Source organism: Neomonachus schauinslandi, chromosome 13, assembly GCF_002201575.2.
Source record: "Neomonachus schauinslandi chromosome 13, ASM220157v2, whole genome shotgun sequence".
Taxonomy (NCBI): Eukaryota; Metazoa; Chordata; class Mammalia; order Carnivora; family Phocidae; genus Neomonachus; species Neomonachus schauinslandi.
In genome coordinates this window covers 24926827-24943926 of record NC_058415.1, presented here as the reverse complement: position 1 = coordinate 24943926, position 17100 = coordinate 24926827, and the positions used below count along the sequence as shown (strand labels likewise).

At 35.9% G+C, this 17100-nt stretch overlaps 1 non-coding gene and 1 pseudogene across 1 annotated transcript; both read left to right on the top strand.

The window, feature by feature from the left end:
• Positions 1-1130: 1130 nt before the first annotated feature.
• On the top strand, positions 1131-15998 carry LOC110569977 (annotated as a pseudogene).
• Positions 6139-6248, top strand: LOC123326523. The gene has a single exon (XR_006541146.1). It is a non-coding gene; the product is annotated as a U6 spliceosomal RNA (small nuclear RNA).
• Positions 15999-17100: the final 1102 nt, after the last annotated feature.

The window sequence follows — 17100 nt, the reverse complement described above, 5'->3', positions numbered from 1 at the left end:
TTCTTTTAAAATAAAAGAAATATTATGCATGTATTACCTGAAAACAAAAAAACAAAAAAAATTATGATAATTCAGTACATTTAAATATAGTTTCTACAATTTTCTACAACCCACAGGTATAACCACACCCATTAGATTTTTCTCTCTTTAGCATCTTAAAATTCTTTGACTTTCCGCATGGCCAAAATTCAAATACCACAAGTCATCAGATGATACAGTGAGAAAAGCAAAAGGTTTGAGACAGATATTTCAGGTTTGAAAGCTAACTGTCAAATTACAAGCTCTGTGACCTAATATAAATCTCTTAACTTCTCTAACCCAGTTTTTTCATCTGTAAAGTGTCAATACAACCAATCTATCGTCAAGGGTTGTTGTGAAGATTATATGATTAACATTTGTAAAGCATAATGTCAAACCTATGAAAGATAGTCGGTAAAAGGTAGTTATTATTATATTAATAATCAGATTCTAATCACTTAAAATTTAGTCAAGAAACAATAGTCACTAAGGTTCTCTTCATATCTATAATTCATATTCTATTAAAACTTTTACCATTGTGTTTGCCCATCTAGTACTTAAATATGTGGTCTATGATAAAAATATAACAAATAACAATAGATTCTGAACTGATGTAAAGAATCTTATTTGTTTGGCTAAATAAATCTCAACAGTCCTATACTTCTGATTTTCTCAGTATAAAAGTGGTTTCAAAACACTAAACACTAACCCTGTGTTCATAAAAGTATTTTTTTCCTCCCACAGATGAAAATATCTAGAGTTAAAATTTATAAAAGTTTTAATATGACCACAAGAAAACTTACCATTTGGAACAGGAACATAGGATTTGATGACAGGATTTGGAACTGGTTGTTCAGTGGAGTAACTGTTACCTCTACTGTTCAGAAATGGCCCTGGGACAAGAAGCAGTAAGGGTTAAAAGGCGAAGCTGCAGAAAGAATACTGGTCTATTTGCAGGAGTGTAAGAGTTTGGTGGTATGGTTTTGGGGGTTCCTATTATCAGTCAGGGCAGAGTGGAGGTAAAATAATAAAAACATGAGGTTTGGAGTGAGCTAAACAGAAGCAAGTGACCATGAGAAATTTATATAGTCCAAGTGTGCTTCCTTGTCTATATGCTTAACCTCATAGAGTTACTTGTAAAAATTAAAAAAGATAGGAGAGGATGGCCCACAAGGCACTGGCACAGGCACATATCTTGGGCAGCTGGGTCAGGTGACCCAAGGGAGTGATCCAGCTAGCCTCAGCATCCCCACCACCAAGGCCAGTCAGTCACAGGATTTACAGCAGCTTCTACAGGCTGGGCAGTGGGTGCCCAGAAAGTGTCCAAGGTCCACATGCAAAATAAATGGAAGCTGAAGCAGGCCAAGGCAGCTCAAGCTGAAATAGAATAGTACAACCTACAAAGAGAGAAAAGTGTCCAAGGCTGAGGAAATTACAGCTCTGGGATCCCATGGCAGGGGTGGTACTGAAGTGGAGGAGACTCAAGAGATGATGACCATCCTCCAGCCCTAATTCCAGTAAAACAGGGATTAAGTCCTAGATAACCTCTTGGCCTTTGAGACATCAACCAGAAATCCATAAAGACTACCACATAAATGGACAGGGGAAGAAGAAAGAAGTGCCTGTTCCAAGGATTAGAATTTTGGATGCCTTCATAGAATATGAAATTTTAGCAAAGCTTGAATTATATTCTTGTGAAAAGGCAGTAAATTATTTCTGTATATTATATAGGAGGTCCTTTTACTTTTTGGAGAATAATAAATCTAGCTTCTTTGTATGAACTTAAAGCTTATCCTAATGTAAATGGTAACTATAGTTAATAATACTGTACTTCTTATTTGCAAACTGCTAAAAGAGCAAATCTTAAAAGTTCTCATCACAAGAAAAAAAATTCTGTTAACTATATATGGTGATGAATGTTAACTAGACTTATTGTGGTAATCATTTCACAACGTATACAAATATCAAATCACTATGTTGAACCACTGAAACTAATAGAATGCTGTATATCAATTATACCTCAATTTTTTAAAAACACACACACACCAAAAAAGAGCTTACCTAAAGATTTCATTTTTTTACCTTGTATTTCTTAGAAATTTAATACGCATACATTGTCTGGTTCCCTATGTCTTTTAACTCAAGCAACATATACATCAATAGTGACTTTTTCTTTATTAGATGTAAAATAAATTTTTTGGAAATAAAAAGGGAGGGGGAATTACATGGTTTTCCCCCATAAAGCTTTCTTGAGGATCAGCGGCTTTATCTAGGAGAAAGTACTAAATAGTTATTTGTAACCTGTGTTAAGCAGCAGACAGCCTTAAAATAGTCCTTTCTGGCTAAGGGTTAGAACAATAGGGGCACCTGGATGGCTCAGTCAGTCGAGCACCTGATTCTTGATTTTGGCTCGGGTGGTGATCTCGGAGCCCTGACTTGGGCTCCATGTTGAGTGTGGAGCCTCCTTGGGATTCTCTCTCTCCTTCTCCCCTCTGCCTCTTGTACACATGCATGTGCTCTCTCTCTCTCTCTCAAATAAATAAGTAAATACATACATACATACATACTAGCATAATTGTTTGGGCTGCTTTTAGTTCCTCTTAATCAAAATTACTATATGACAGAATTCAAGAACTGGTTACATGTTATTACATGTTATTATTGGGTATACTGATAATCATTTAAAAGTAAAGACTATCATGCACAAAAGCAAAATAAAACAAAATAAAATAGATGGGAGAGCCAGTATATAGTCTAGTGATTCAGAGTATAACTGCCAAATTGTCTCACACTTATAAACTTTGTGACCCTAAACAAGTGATCACATTATTAATTTAACAAATGGTTACAATTTAAAGGAGTTATAGTTGTTTTACATGAATAACATTTTAAAGGAAGGGCTAAGAAGGTCATTATAATTACAGAACTGGTGAATCTTTAGAGTGAAAAAAATTAGAATATATATATATATTTTTTAATTATATACAAAAAACAATATAAAATTTCAAAGGTAGGAAAGGTCCCTGGCCCATTGTGATGAAAACTGACCATGTAGAGATTGATCAAAAGACTCTTTAAGGCATTTAAGACTATGGCACCCCTATCCCAAGTCAGAGAGACTGCTCCTAGAGAGGGTAAAAAAGATCTCTAGACTAGGGGATGCCAGAGTACAGCTGAAGTGGAAATAACTTACTGAAAATAGGGGGAAGAAATAAATTCCTAATTCCTAAATGCTGAACACATATTACTCTCTTTTCCAGAAATACCACCGACTAGGCCTATACTCTCCTAGAAAGAAGACAAGAAAATCTTTCTCTGAGCAATCTTACTACCTTAACAGAAAAGACCTAAGGATATTAACACAAGAAGTTCTCCAATTAAACAGCCCATTTGAGACTGTAGCCAGACTCAGAGTTTCAACCAGCTTTCTAGTTCCCCTCTTAACTATAACAAGATTATCTGAGAAAAACTTTTAACAGTAAGGCACATCAAACAAACAAACAAACAAAAAAATGCAATGCATTGACTATGAAGGGAGACAAAAACTTCAAAAAAGCTATCATTAATATCCTAAGAAAGATTATTGTCTGTGTAGTAAGAATAGGATTCTGTAACAAGAAATATTCATAGGATAAAAAACAACTCTTAGAAATTTAAAATATGATAGTGGAAATGAAAAACAGTAGAACGAATGGAAGATAAAGTTAAGAAAATCTCTTCCAAAAGTAAAACATCAGTACAAAGAAATCCATGAAACACACGGGGAAAAAAAAGAATAGCCCAGTTAGTCTAACAGACTAGGAGTTCCAGAAGGAGAAAAGAGAGAAAACAAAGGAGGGAGGGGGAAGGGATAATCAAAGAAATAAATTAAGAAAAATGTCCAGGGATGCCTGGGTGGCTCAGTCGGTTAAAGCCTCTGCCTTCGGCTCATATTATGATTCCAGGGTCCTGGGATCAAGTCCCGCATCGGGCTCCTTGTTCAGTGGGGAGCCTGCTTCTCCTTCTGCCTGCCGCTCCCCCGGCGTGTGCTCTGTCTGATAAATAAAGAAAATCTTAAAAAAAAGAAAAATTTCCAGAACTTAAAGATAAGAGCCTCTGGATGGAAAGAACCCAATACAATGAATAAAACAGACATACAACAAGGCATTATCTTTATGAAATTTTAGAATGCAGGGATAAAGATGCTGCAAGCTTCCAGAGAAGGATGATAAACAATGAATGAAAATGGTTTTACATGAGAGATGATGGACTCTGAAAAACTGAGGGTTCTAGAGGGGTGGGGGTGGGAGGATGGGTTAGCCTGGTGATGGGTATTAAAGAGGGCACATTCTGCATGGAGCACTGGGTGTTATGCACAAACAATGAATCATGGAACACTACATCAAAAACTAATGATGTAATGTATGGTGATTAACATAACAATAAAAAATTTTAAAAATGGTTTTAGATTTCTCAATAGAAGCTGGAAGGTAAATGAGCAATTCCTTCAAATTTCCAATGAAAATTATTTCCAACCTATAAACCTCTACCCAGGCAAAGCATCAATCAAGTATGACAGTGAAATAAAAACATTTTCAGATCAGCATTGTCTAAAACAATTTTTGTAATGGAGGATGTGCTCTAACATAATAGAGAAATAAACCAGGAAAGAGGAAGAAGTGAGGGGAAAAGCATTATAGTGAGAAGTATTTGCAGGATGTAAAGGCAAACAGCTCAGAAGGCCTGAGGAGAAATTATTTTTGAAAGAAGATAAAATCATGTGAGACCACTATTTCTAGGATCTCATGTCCTTCTCTTTCTTGGTTTACACCTCTGTTAGTTAGAACATTAATGTATCCCAATGTAGAGGAGAAATTTAAGTAACCACAAGAGTTAGGGGTTGATCTGATGAAAAATGGTAGAGAAAACAAAAAAAGGCCACAAGAGAAAAGAAAATGTTGTACAGGAAAGGTAAAGCAATATTTGTATACTACATGGCTTAGTTCTAAATAACATGTGTGTTGGGCGCCTGGGTGGCTCAGACGGTTAAGCGTCTGCCTTCGGCTCAGGTCATGATCCCAGGGTCCTGGGATTGAGTCCCGCATCGGGCTCCCTGCTCCTTGGGAGACTGCTTCTCCCTCTGCTTCTCTCTCTCTCTCTCTGTCTCTCATGAATAAATAAAATCTTTAGAAAAAATAAATAAATAAATAAATAAATAAATAAATAACGTGTGTAGTAATAACAGACACTCTAAATTATCTGACAGAAATTTTAACATAGTTATACAGATTTAATAGCAAAATGGGAAAAGATGTGTGTGAGGGTAGGGGTGGGTGAGAAAGGTAGGTGGAGAGAGCTAAATTCTCATCTCTATAGTAAAAGTCAACAGATAATGCCTAAAACTGAAAAATCAAGATGTAGCAATATCTGTATGGTTTCCAGAGTTACAGAAGTAAGTACAAAAATCATTCTGCTAGAGAAGTTGAAAGTGGTTGCTTTTAGGGAAAGGGAACAAAGGAACAAACAAATCTGCTATTTTTCAAAATAATTCTTTAAAGTTTGATTTTTAAATATATATAAAACTTTTTATTTTAATCTTCTTCCATTGATTTCTTTGTACTGATGTTTAACTTGGGGGGGAAGATATTAACTTTACCTTTCATGTGCTCTACTGAGTTTTTCATTTCATTAGAAATAAACAAAATAGTACAAAAGTATGTATGTTTTAAAATTAAAGGTATGAATTATAATAGCAATATATTGGGAGAGATGGTAGCTACACCTATGGTGAACGTAGCATAATACATAAACTTGCTGAATCACTGTTGCACACCTGAAACTAATATAATATTGTATCAACTATACTAAAAAAAAAAAATTAAAGGTATGAAAGACAAAATGCTTTCCCCCTGAGATCAAGAATAAAACAGATGGTGGGGTGCCTGAGTGGCTCAGTCAGTTAAGTATCCGACTCTTGATTTAGCTCAGGTTATGATCTCAGGGTCGTGGGATCTAGCCCCACATTGGGCTCTGTGCTCAGCGCAGTCTGCTTGAGATTCTCTCTCCTTCTCCCTCTGTCCCTTCCCCTGCTCGCACGCTATCTAAATAAATAAAATCTTTTAAAAAAAGAATAAAACAGATGTCCTACTCACTTTTGCAGCACATATACTAAAATTGGAAGGATACAGAGAAGATTAGCATGGCTCCTGTACAAGGATGACATGCAAATTCACCAAGTGTTCCAAACTTTTATGAAATAAAAACTAAAAAACAACAACACACACACACAAAAAAGAATAAAGCAGGGACGTCTGGGTGGCTCAGTCAGTTAAGCGGCTCCCTTCAGCTCATGATCCTGGGGGTCCTGGGATCAAGTCCTGCTTCAGGCTCCTTGCTCAGCGGGAGGCCTGCTTCTCCCTCTGCCTCCCATTCCCCCCTGGGTTGTGCTTTCTCTCTCTCTCTCTCACAAATAAATAAATAAAATCTTTATAAATAAATAAATAAATAAATAAATAAAGCAGAGGTCTACTCTCAATATTTTAACATTTACCGGAGGCCTCTGTGAGTACAATAAGGCAAGAAAAAGAAATAAAAGGTATATAAATTAAAACAGAAAAAAATAGCACGCATAAAGATATACAGACCAATAGAACAGCATGAAGAGCCCAGAAACAAGCCCTCATATATATATATATGTATATATATATATATATATACTCCAGTGATCTTTGACAAGGGTGCCAACATAACACAAAAGAGAAAGAATAGCCTCTTCAATAAATGGTGCTGGGAAAACTGGATATCCACATGCAAAAGAATGAAAATGTACCCTTGTCTTATACCATATTCAAAAATTAACTCAAAATGGAGATCTAAATGTAAGACCTGCAACTATAAAACTACCAGAAGAAAATATAGGAGGAAAAGCTTCATAACACTAGAATAGGCAATGATATCTTGGATGTGATACCAAAATAATAAGTAACAAAAGCAAAAACAGACAAATAGAACTACATCAAACTTAAAACTTCTGTTCAGGGCTGCCTGGGGGGCTCAGTCAGTTAAATATCTGCCTTCGGCTCAGGTCATGATCCCAGGGTCCTGGGATCGAGTCCCACATCTGGCTCCCTGCTCTGTGGGGAGCCTGGTTCTTCTTCTCCCTGCCAGTGTTTTCTCTTGCTATCTCTGCCTCTCTCTCTCAAATAAATAAATAAAATCTTAAAAAAAAATTTTTTTTAATAAATAAAACTTCTGTTCAGCAAAGGAAACAAAAGAGTGAAAAAGCAACCCAGGAAATGGGAGAAACATTTGCAAACCATAATCTGATAAGAGATTAATATTCAGAATATATAAAGAGCTCCTCAACTCAATAATTAAAAAAAAAAATTTAATGGGCAAAAAACATACAGACATTTTCCCAAAGATATACCAATGGCAAACAAACATATGAAAAGATGCCCACCATCATCATCATCATGAGAAATGCAAATCAAAACTGCAATGAGATATCACTTCAGACCCCTTACAATGGCAACTAGCCAAAACCAAAAACAAAACCAAAGAAAATAACAAGTGTTGGTGAAGATGTGGAGAAATTGGAACCCTTACCCACTGTTGGTGGGATTGTAAAATGGTGCAGCAGCTATGGAAAACAGTATGGAGGTACCTCAAAAATGAAAAATAGAACTGCCATATGATCCGGCAATCCCAGTTCTGGGTATATATCCAAAAGAATTGAAAACAGAATCTCCAAGAGGTATTTACAAACCAATATTTATTATGGCATTATTCACAATTGACAAGATGTAGAAGCAACCTAGTTGTTCAACAACAGATAAATGGATAAAGAAAATGTGGTACATAGATAAGAAGGAATATTAATTGGCCTAAAAAAGGGGGGGAGGGAAGAAATCACATCATAGGCTATAACAAACATGAACCTTAACGACATTATGCTCAGTGAAATAAGCTAATCACAAAAGACAAAAATTGCATGATTCTACTTACATGGAGTATGTAAAGTAATCAAACTCATAAAAACAGAAGTAGATGTGGTTGCCAGAGACGAGGGGAGGAAAAAATGGGGAGTTGTTGTTCAATGTATATAGAATCTCATTCATGCAAGATGAAAAAGTTCCAGAGATCTATTGTACAACAACATGTATATAGTTAACAATATCATAATGTACACTTAAAGTTGTTTAGAGGTTAAATTTATGTGTTTTCTACAATAAGAAAGAGAGAACAGTGAAGAGGAGAAAAAAACAAAAAAAGAAATTACTTCTAAAATAAAGATAACATGAATGTTTATGAAGAAAGCACTGAAGAATCTACAAAATAGCTACATGGCCTAATAAATGAGTTAGCAAGATGCATCTTTTCCATGCTATTTAGTGCTATATTTTTCACACTTTTGTGCTTTTTGTTGCCGATTTCACTGTTTCAAATGGCCCCCAGCATAGTGCTGAAGTGCTGTCTTGTGTTCCCAGGGCAAGAAAGCTGCAATGTGTCAAATGGAAAAAAATGAATCTAACAAAATACATACAGGATATTTATCCTGAAAACTACAAATTACTGATGAAAGAAATCAAAGATGACAAAAACAAATGAAGAGAAGAAAAAAAATGAAGAGACCCGCTGTGTTGAAGACTCTTTCTTAAGGTTTCAGTTCTCCCCAGCTGATCTATAGATTTAATGCAATTCTATCCAAAATCCCAGCAATCGGTTTTTGTGGTAAAAAAAATGACAAGATGATTCAAAAATTTGTAAGGAAAAAAATAATAAAGTAACAATAAATTTTATAAGGAAAGGCAAAGGAACTGCAATAGTCAAGATAATTTTGAAAACAAAATACAAAGTTAAAGGACTGACACTATCTGACTTCAAGACAGTATAAAATTTCATAATCAAGAGAGTGAGGTATTGGCAAAAGGATTAACATAGAAGCCCATGGAAAGACAACACAGTGTAGAAATAGACCCAAGCATAATATAGCAACTAATTTTCTACAAAGTCGCAGATTCAATGCAACTTCTACAAAGTTGCAAGTCAATGGAAACAGGATAGTCTTTTGAACAACTGGTGCTGAAACAACTGGACATTCATATGAAAAAATAAGAACCTCAACCAATACCCCACATCTTATATAAAAAAACTCTAAATGAATCACAGACCTAAATGTGAAAACTGAAACTACAAAAGCTGTAAGAAAAGTTAAGAGAAAAATCTTTGTGACCTTGGTTTCTTAAAAGTTTTCCTAGGGACAACATCAAAAGTATAATCTAAAAAATTATAAAAAAAAAAGAAAATAAATTGGCCTTTAACAAAATTTTTAAATTTTGCTCTGTGAAAGACACTGTAAAGAATATAAATTTTGGGAGCTTGGGTGGCTCAGTCGTTAAGCGTCTGCCTTCGGCTCAGGTCATGGTCCCAGGGTCCTGGGATCGAGCCCCGCATCGGGCTCCCTGCTCTGCGGGAAGCCTGCTTCTTCCTCTCCCACTCCCCCTGCTTGTGTTCCCTCTCTCGCTGTGTCTCTCTCTGTCAAATAAATAAATAAAATCTTTAAAAAAAAAATTTTTTTTTAAGAATATATTTTTTTAAGATTTTATTTATTTGAGAGAAAATGAGAGAGCACGAGAGGGAGGGAGGGTCAGAGGGAGAAGCAGACTCCCTGCTGAGCAGGGAGCCCGATGTGGGACTCGATCCTGGGACTCCGGGATCATGACCTGAGCCGAAGGCAGTCGTTTAACCGACTGAGCCACCCAGGTGCCCTGACACTGTAAAGAATATAAAGCCACACACACACACACAAACACACACGACAAACCACAGACTGAGAGAAATAATTGACAAGACTTATATCCAAAATATATAAAGAATCTATACTTAAAATTCAGTAAGAAAACTAACTTATTTTAACATGAATAAAACATCGAATAGGCACTTCACTGAAGAAGATATGCAGATGGCAAATAAACACATTAAAAGATGCTCAATATTATTAGACCTTAAGGAAATGCAAAATTAAAATCACAGTGTGGTACTACACATCTATTAGCATAGCTAAAATAAAAAATAACTGAGAATACCAAATATCAGAATTTTCATACATTGCTGGTGGGAATACAAAATGGCACAGCCACTTCGGAAAACAGATATGCAGTTTCTTAGAAAAACATACGCTTAACATAACAACCCAACAATCGCATTACCAGGTAATTACTCAAGAGAAATGAAAACTTACACTACTTAAACTTTTTTGTTAATGTTTATAGTAGCTTTATTCATAATCACCGAAAACAACCCACATGTCCTTCAACTGGTGAATGGATAAATAAATTATGGTACTTCATTACAATGGAATACTATTCAGTAATAAAAAGGAATGAACTACTATTAGATTCAAAAACATGGACGAATGTTGCTACAGCCTGTATCCCCCCCAAAATTCATATGTTGAAATCCTAATGCCCAATGTGATGGCATTAGGAGTAGGGCTTTAGGTCATGAGGATGGAGCTCTCATGAAAGAGATTATGGCTTTTATAAGAGACCCCCACCACCACCACCACCACCTAGCTACCTTGCCCCTTTCACCGAGGGAGGTTACAGTGAAAGATGGCCATCCACGAACACAGAAGTGGGTCCTCCTCACCAAACACTGAAACCACTGACATCTTGATCTTGGACTTCCCAGTCTCCACGAAGTAAATTTCTATTGTTTCTAAGTCACCCAGTTTATGGTATTGTTAGAGCAGCCTGAACTATACTAAGACAAATGTCAAATGCAGTATGTGAAGTGAAAGAAGCCAAAGACCGCACAATTCCATTTACATGACATTCTAGACAAAGCAACATTAGCAACGAAAAACAGTTCAATGGTTGCCCAAGACTGAAGGTATAAGAGGGACTGACCACAGGGGCATAAGGAAATTGGGGGCGAGGGGGTGATGAAACTGTTCCAAATCATGATGGTGGTGGTGATAGTGATTTGGCTATGTTTGTTAAAACACACAAAGCTATACACCAAGAAAAACATAAATGTTACTGTATATAAATTATATCTCAATTAAAAAACTGAAGGTAAACATCAAAAGAATAGAAATATAATCATTTCCAAACTAGCCAAGGAAAACAAATAAAGAAAACAATCCAACAGAAGACACAAAGGAACAGCCCACTACTATAAATAGAAACAATAAAATGGCAGAAACATATCTAAATAGATCAGCAATCATAATGAATATAGATTAACTCACCTGTTGAGAGATTCTCAAAATGAATAAACCAAATCCAGTTGTATGCTTAAAAGATAGACCTAAAACAAAATAACATCAAATATGAAATTAATTAAAAGCATGTTAAAACCTCCAAGCATGATTCCATGAAGCCACAGCTTAGTGACACCTTACCCTCAAGACTAAAAGATCTGTACAGTTGACTCTTGAACACAGGTTTGAACTGCACAGACCCACTTTTATGCGGATTTTTTTCAATAATTATAGTACTGTAAATGTATTTTCTCATGGTTTTCTTAATATTACCATTTTCCTTTACTGTATTGCTCCCTGCTCAGCGAGGAGCCTGCTTCTCCCTCTCCCTCTGCTCTACCCCATCTACCTCCTTCCTCATGCTCTCTCTCTCCATCTCAGATAAATAAAATCTTTAAAAAAAAAAAAATACAGTATATAGTACCTGTAACATAAAATATGTGCTAACTGACTACTCATGTTATTGGCAAAGCTTCTGGTCAATAGTAAGCTATTAGTAGTTATAGAGGAGTCGAAAGTTAAGGGGATTTTCAAAAGTGTGGGGGTCAGCATCCCCAACCCCAGCTCTGTTCAAGGGTCAATTGTACTTACATAACCTAAGATTCCAAAGTGCTATTTTATTGCATCTGTCATTTTTTTAACCTCAAAAATTAAGCCAGATTCATGGCTCTTAGGTGTGTTCATTCAGTAAGTTACCTATATCCTCCACAAAATTTAAACACATTGGCAGATGGACCTAGTATAATTTGCAAAGGTGTTATAGTAATGTAATGACAGTCATTAAGTAAACTGAAATTCGGACAAAGCGTACTTTCAGTTGAGTTATAAAATGTTTAAGTAAATTATCAAGCATAAATGTCACAATTGCAATTAAGTTGTTTGCAGAATGTTTTGTACTATAAATCACTCTGGGTACAGTATATACCCCTAAAATTATGACATGCAGCCACATAAATACAAATGCTACTTTCTAGCTGACCCTGTTATATACTAGGAGATAATACTATGGATACTTCTAGGAGGAGGAAGGAACAAATGAGAAAGGAAGAAAGACTGACTGGCTGTGAGTTGAAAAGGTCAAGGCTGGACAGAAAATGAAATGAACAAGGATGAATGTCAGAGATACCCATCCTATATCCCAGCAGGTACAGCTGTATAAATAGAGATAAAGATAAGGGTTTGCTGAAAATAAAAATTAAAACTTTTTATTTGTAAGATTTTTAGCTTTTTTCAAAATACTTTTACATCTGTAATATTACATCTAAACCTCAAAATAATAACATGAAAGAGTAAGTACTGTCATCTTTTTAAGATGAATAAAACTGAGGCATGAAGATTAAGACATATAAAGATCTTATATAGAAACAGACCCAGAACTAGAATGTAAGTTCTTCTAATATCCATTCCTAGGCCTTTTGCTAGACCCTGTTGACTTCTGTGAAAAGAGGAAGTATAGCCAGTCCCTCATTTACATATAAAACCCACTTACATATAAAACACAATCATAAAAAGTGATTCTACAAGAGCACTACACTGCTATTATAATGAACAGACTTTTCTCAGACCTCATTTAAATAATAAGCTCATCTAGTGCATTCTAAATTATTTCATTTGCAATGTCAAGTGAAAGAAAAACTTAACATTACCCACTGCATCTATCTGCAACAGCTTCAAAACAACAGTGCCATTGTTAATTACTACTTTTCCTCTGCTATAACTCTGCAAAAATACCACATAAAACTTCAAAATTTTTAAAAATTACAAACTAATATTTTAAAACATGTATCCATTTTTTTTTCTTTACTTCAAACATGCACCTCCTTGTTAGCATTGTTAACATGACAACTGACAAACTCCTTTCAAATGACAGTTGGGACAAATTCTGAGAAACACTGCTCAGCGAACCACAACTAAATTGTTCTATTAATGTGTGGCATTCCTAATTAATAATTTTCTCCAAGTACTATCCTCTTGGATTTAAATCTCCACTTCTCGAGCTGACATACTATAATTTTATAATAATGTTACCATAAGTAGGCAAAGAAAAAAATTCTAATGACTAAAACCCCAAAAGATAACCAAGACATATTTAAAACACAAGTAAATGTGATAAGACATACTTAACATTGTGCCAAGCACTCAAATATAGCTAATCTCAAGTATTTTACCAAAACAGTCAAGAACTTTGGGGAAAAAACTGACTGCTAAATGAACATCTGTTACACAGAATTCTTCATTTAAAAGCAAATAATTATAGGCTATACTGATCAGAGACATGGATGTAGTTCCCCCCCCCCCCCACCGACCAACTGCATGTTATAACAAATGCAATAAAAAGAGGATTCCATACATAATAGGATTTTTTCCTACAGGTTAGAAAGAAAATTTTATTTAAAATTTTAATTAAATGGAGGGACACCTGGGTGGCTCAGTCGGTTAAGTGTCTGCCTTCAGCTGAGGTCATAATCCCAGGGTCCTGAGATCTAGTCCCCACATGGGGCTCCTTGCTCAGTGGGGAACCTGCTTCTCCCTCTGCCTGACACTCCCTGCTTGTGCACCCTCTCTCTCTCTCTCTCTCGCTCTCTCTCTGATAAATAAATAAATAAAATCTTTAAAAAAAAATAAACGTTTAATTAAGTGGAAAAGTATTATCACGTGGGATCTATATTTATTATGAAGTTTAGACTGGGTTTCAATAACCAAACCTGTTAATAATTTAATAAATTGTATTCTTGCATCTACTCCTGAGAATTCTTAAGGTTTTCCTTCCTCTCTTTCTGGAGAAATTGAGCAATCACAGTCACAGCAGGTAGAAACAACTGAAGAGGGGAGGTGTGAGCTGGAGAGCACCATTTCCCAACTGCTCATACACAATGAACAGCCCCTGATCCTCAAGAACATCATTGTCCAAGAAAAGAAAAAAAAATAGGGAAAGGTATGTTTTTTAAATTGTACATTAAGAAATGTTCATACCATCACTTCTTTGACTCTCCAAAATGAATCTTAAGAAAACAATCAGAAAGGAGGACAAAGATTTATGTGCCAGAATGTTTATCACTGTTGATATAGTACGGAAAAAAAGAGAAACAGTCTAAATGTTCAACAACGGGGGGGGAAATTACACTAAACTGGATCCATGAAATGGAAGGTTATAGTCTTTAAAAAAAATTCCTAAAACCCTTTTTAATAATATGAAAATATGTTCATATTTTATTTTGTTAGGAAAAAGGCCAGATACAAAATTACATACATCTTAATCCCCATTAATTTCATAATCATGAAAAAATGCTTTCTAAAAAACTGATTTTATACACACTAAACTTAACACAATAATCTACATTTAAGTTCTTGACTGCAGGAACTGACCAGGAAATTATAATAAAGTAGGAAAATCCTACCATTCACCACAAAGACTTAGACATATTGGATTTATAAGTTAATTTTCAGTCAGCCTCACCTATTCCATTTTTAAAAAACTGAACAAATGGCAGAAGTACCATCCTTTTGGACATTGTATGTGGCATTCAACAAATAGCTGAGACTTAAAAGCACTAACAAATATTGAAATCATAATCATTCCATGTTTACATTAGCTTCATCTAAAAAGTATGTCTTAACTCACTGGGGATAACTTCAAAATTTTGAGAAGGTATTCTCTGAAAGTTAGGGGGAAAAGTTATATTTAATGACTGAAATTAGAAGGAAGTTATCAGTGGGGCTGTTTGTGGATCCTCCATAACCTACTGTAAGGAAAAGACAGAAAGAGAATAGGTTTAGGAGCTTGAATCCCACCTCTGCTATGTGACTTAGGACAGGTTCTTTAACTTCTCAGTCTTAATTTTCTTTTTTTTTTTTTAAGATTTTATTTATTTATTTTTTTGAGTAAGAAAGCACAAGCAGGGGGAGCAGCAGAGGGAGAGGGAGAAGCAGGCTACTGGCTGAGCAGGGAGCCCCACCCAGGGCTGGATCCCAGGACCCCGAGATCATGACAGGAGCGGAAGGCAGACGTTTAACGGACTGAGCCACCCAGGCGCCCGGTGTCTTAATTTTCTTATCCATAAAACAAAGATGACAACTTATTCGTAGAACTGTAGTAAGTTTTAAAACTGCCAGCACAAGGTAGGGCACATAGTGAGGAACTCAGGAAATGGTAGTTATAAATACAATCATCTAGCTGGCTAGCGTACAATCTCAATTATGTTAGCTTATCTAAAGTAAAGTAAATACTAGCTCTAAATTCACTGAGAGTTCAAAATGACCATAAAATTAATTATACAGGACAGGAGCCACTGAATGTATCCATCAAGTTGGCAAGTCCTTGAATAAGCAAAAGTACAATACAGTAGTTTAGTTGAAAACAATAGATGAAAAAATGGTGAAAAGACGGACTTTCCTGTTATTTAAAGAGTAACCCTAAAAAATAAATTAAAACAGGTTGAGGAGGAAACACGTGGAAAAAGAAGAAAGAAGAAAAACCCTATCAGGTACTGGCATCTAAAAAAGGTCAGTAACAGCTTTCACCAGTTAGGGTCCAGTCAGAAGACTGCGAAACTGGGAGGAGGAAGTTCTTAGATAGAGCTGTTTACTTTGTTTTCCTTCTGTTCCCTTTATCAAGGTAGAAAATGATGGCTACACCAGAAATACTAGCTTGAAAGAAAGCAGCAGTAGTACAGTACCCCTATATGTGCCTCTTAGAGTTAGTAAAATGTCCCAGGTTTTAAACAGCAATTAAATGTTGCAAATCCTGACTAGCAGATTAAATCTCTATAATCCAAGTATTCCCAACCCCTACATACATGCATCAATTCTTGGCTGAATATTTAAAAAAGACCTGAACCATGTAACATAGAATCAAAACGTGAACTAAGTTTTACCTCTTAACAAGACTCTTCGTGAAGATACACTCTTCATGGAGGGGGACGTTCACAAAAAATTACATTACCATTTAAAGGGACCTACAAACTCCACAATCCCAGGCACTATGCTCTAACAGTATTTAACTATCCTCCTAGCCAGTAAATGTTCATGCTTCATGAAGTCCTCAGTTCCCCCAAACAAGAGTTTCTTCCTAATCAGGCAAGTAAAAGATAATGGATGAACGCAATCATACAATAAACGACGCTGGTTACATCCATTTTGCGAATTATTCAAGAGGGAAATCAAGTTACAATAGGATGAATCAGCACAAATTCATCATTACAAAATATATATGTGTATTCCGCTAATGGTGGACTTGGCTTTATATGTAAATTATAACATCTTTATGCTTCAACACATATTTGGGGGTGTGAGTGAAGGCTAGATGGTCGAAGAGTAAGGATACGGATACTGGCTACTACCAGGCCAGGCGATTTCCCAGGGTCGTCACCGATTCGAAGTGACCTTAAGGGCCTTAACAAAAGAAATCATCAAAGCTTGGCACAGGGCCTTAGAAGTAACCGAACACAAAGCAAGTACAAACTTGAACACGCTACAACAGTAACAAAATATTTGAGGACCAGGTTGTGGGTCTGTTTTCACCACTGCTGAATACCGACTCACTCGGTCGGAGCTTCAAACAGCTGAATGAACAGAACGCGGACGTCTACAACTTATTGTGCGATTTGCATTCATTTGGGGAGATAGAATGCAATACTTCCAAAAAATTTTTCACAGATAAACTGCAGCGACACTACAAGATACTCTTCTCATAGGCTCCATTAACAAAAATGGGGGCGGGGTGGGGGAGAAGAAGAAAAAGAGAAAAAAAAAGAATAATCTCCTCAGAACGCCCGTGAAGACACTTGGGATCTTCAGGGAGCGCTGGCTGAGGGTCGGAAGCAAGGGGGACCGTT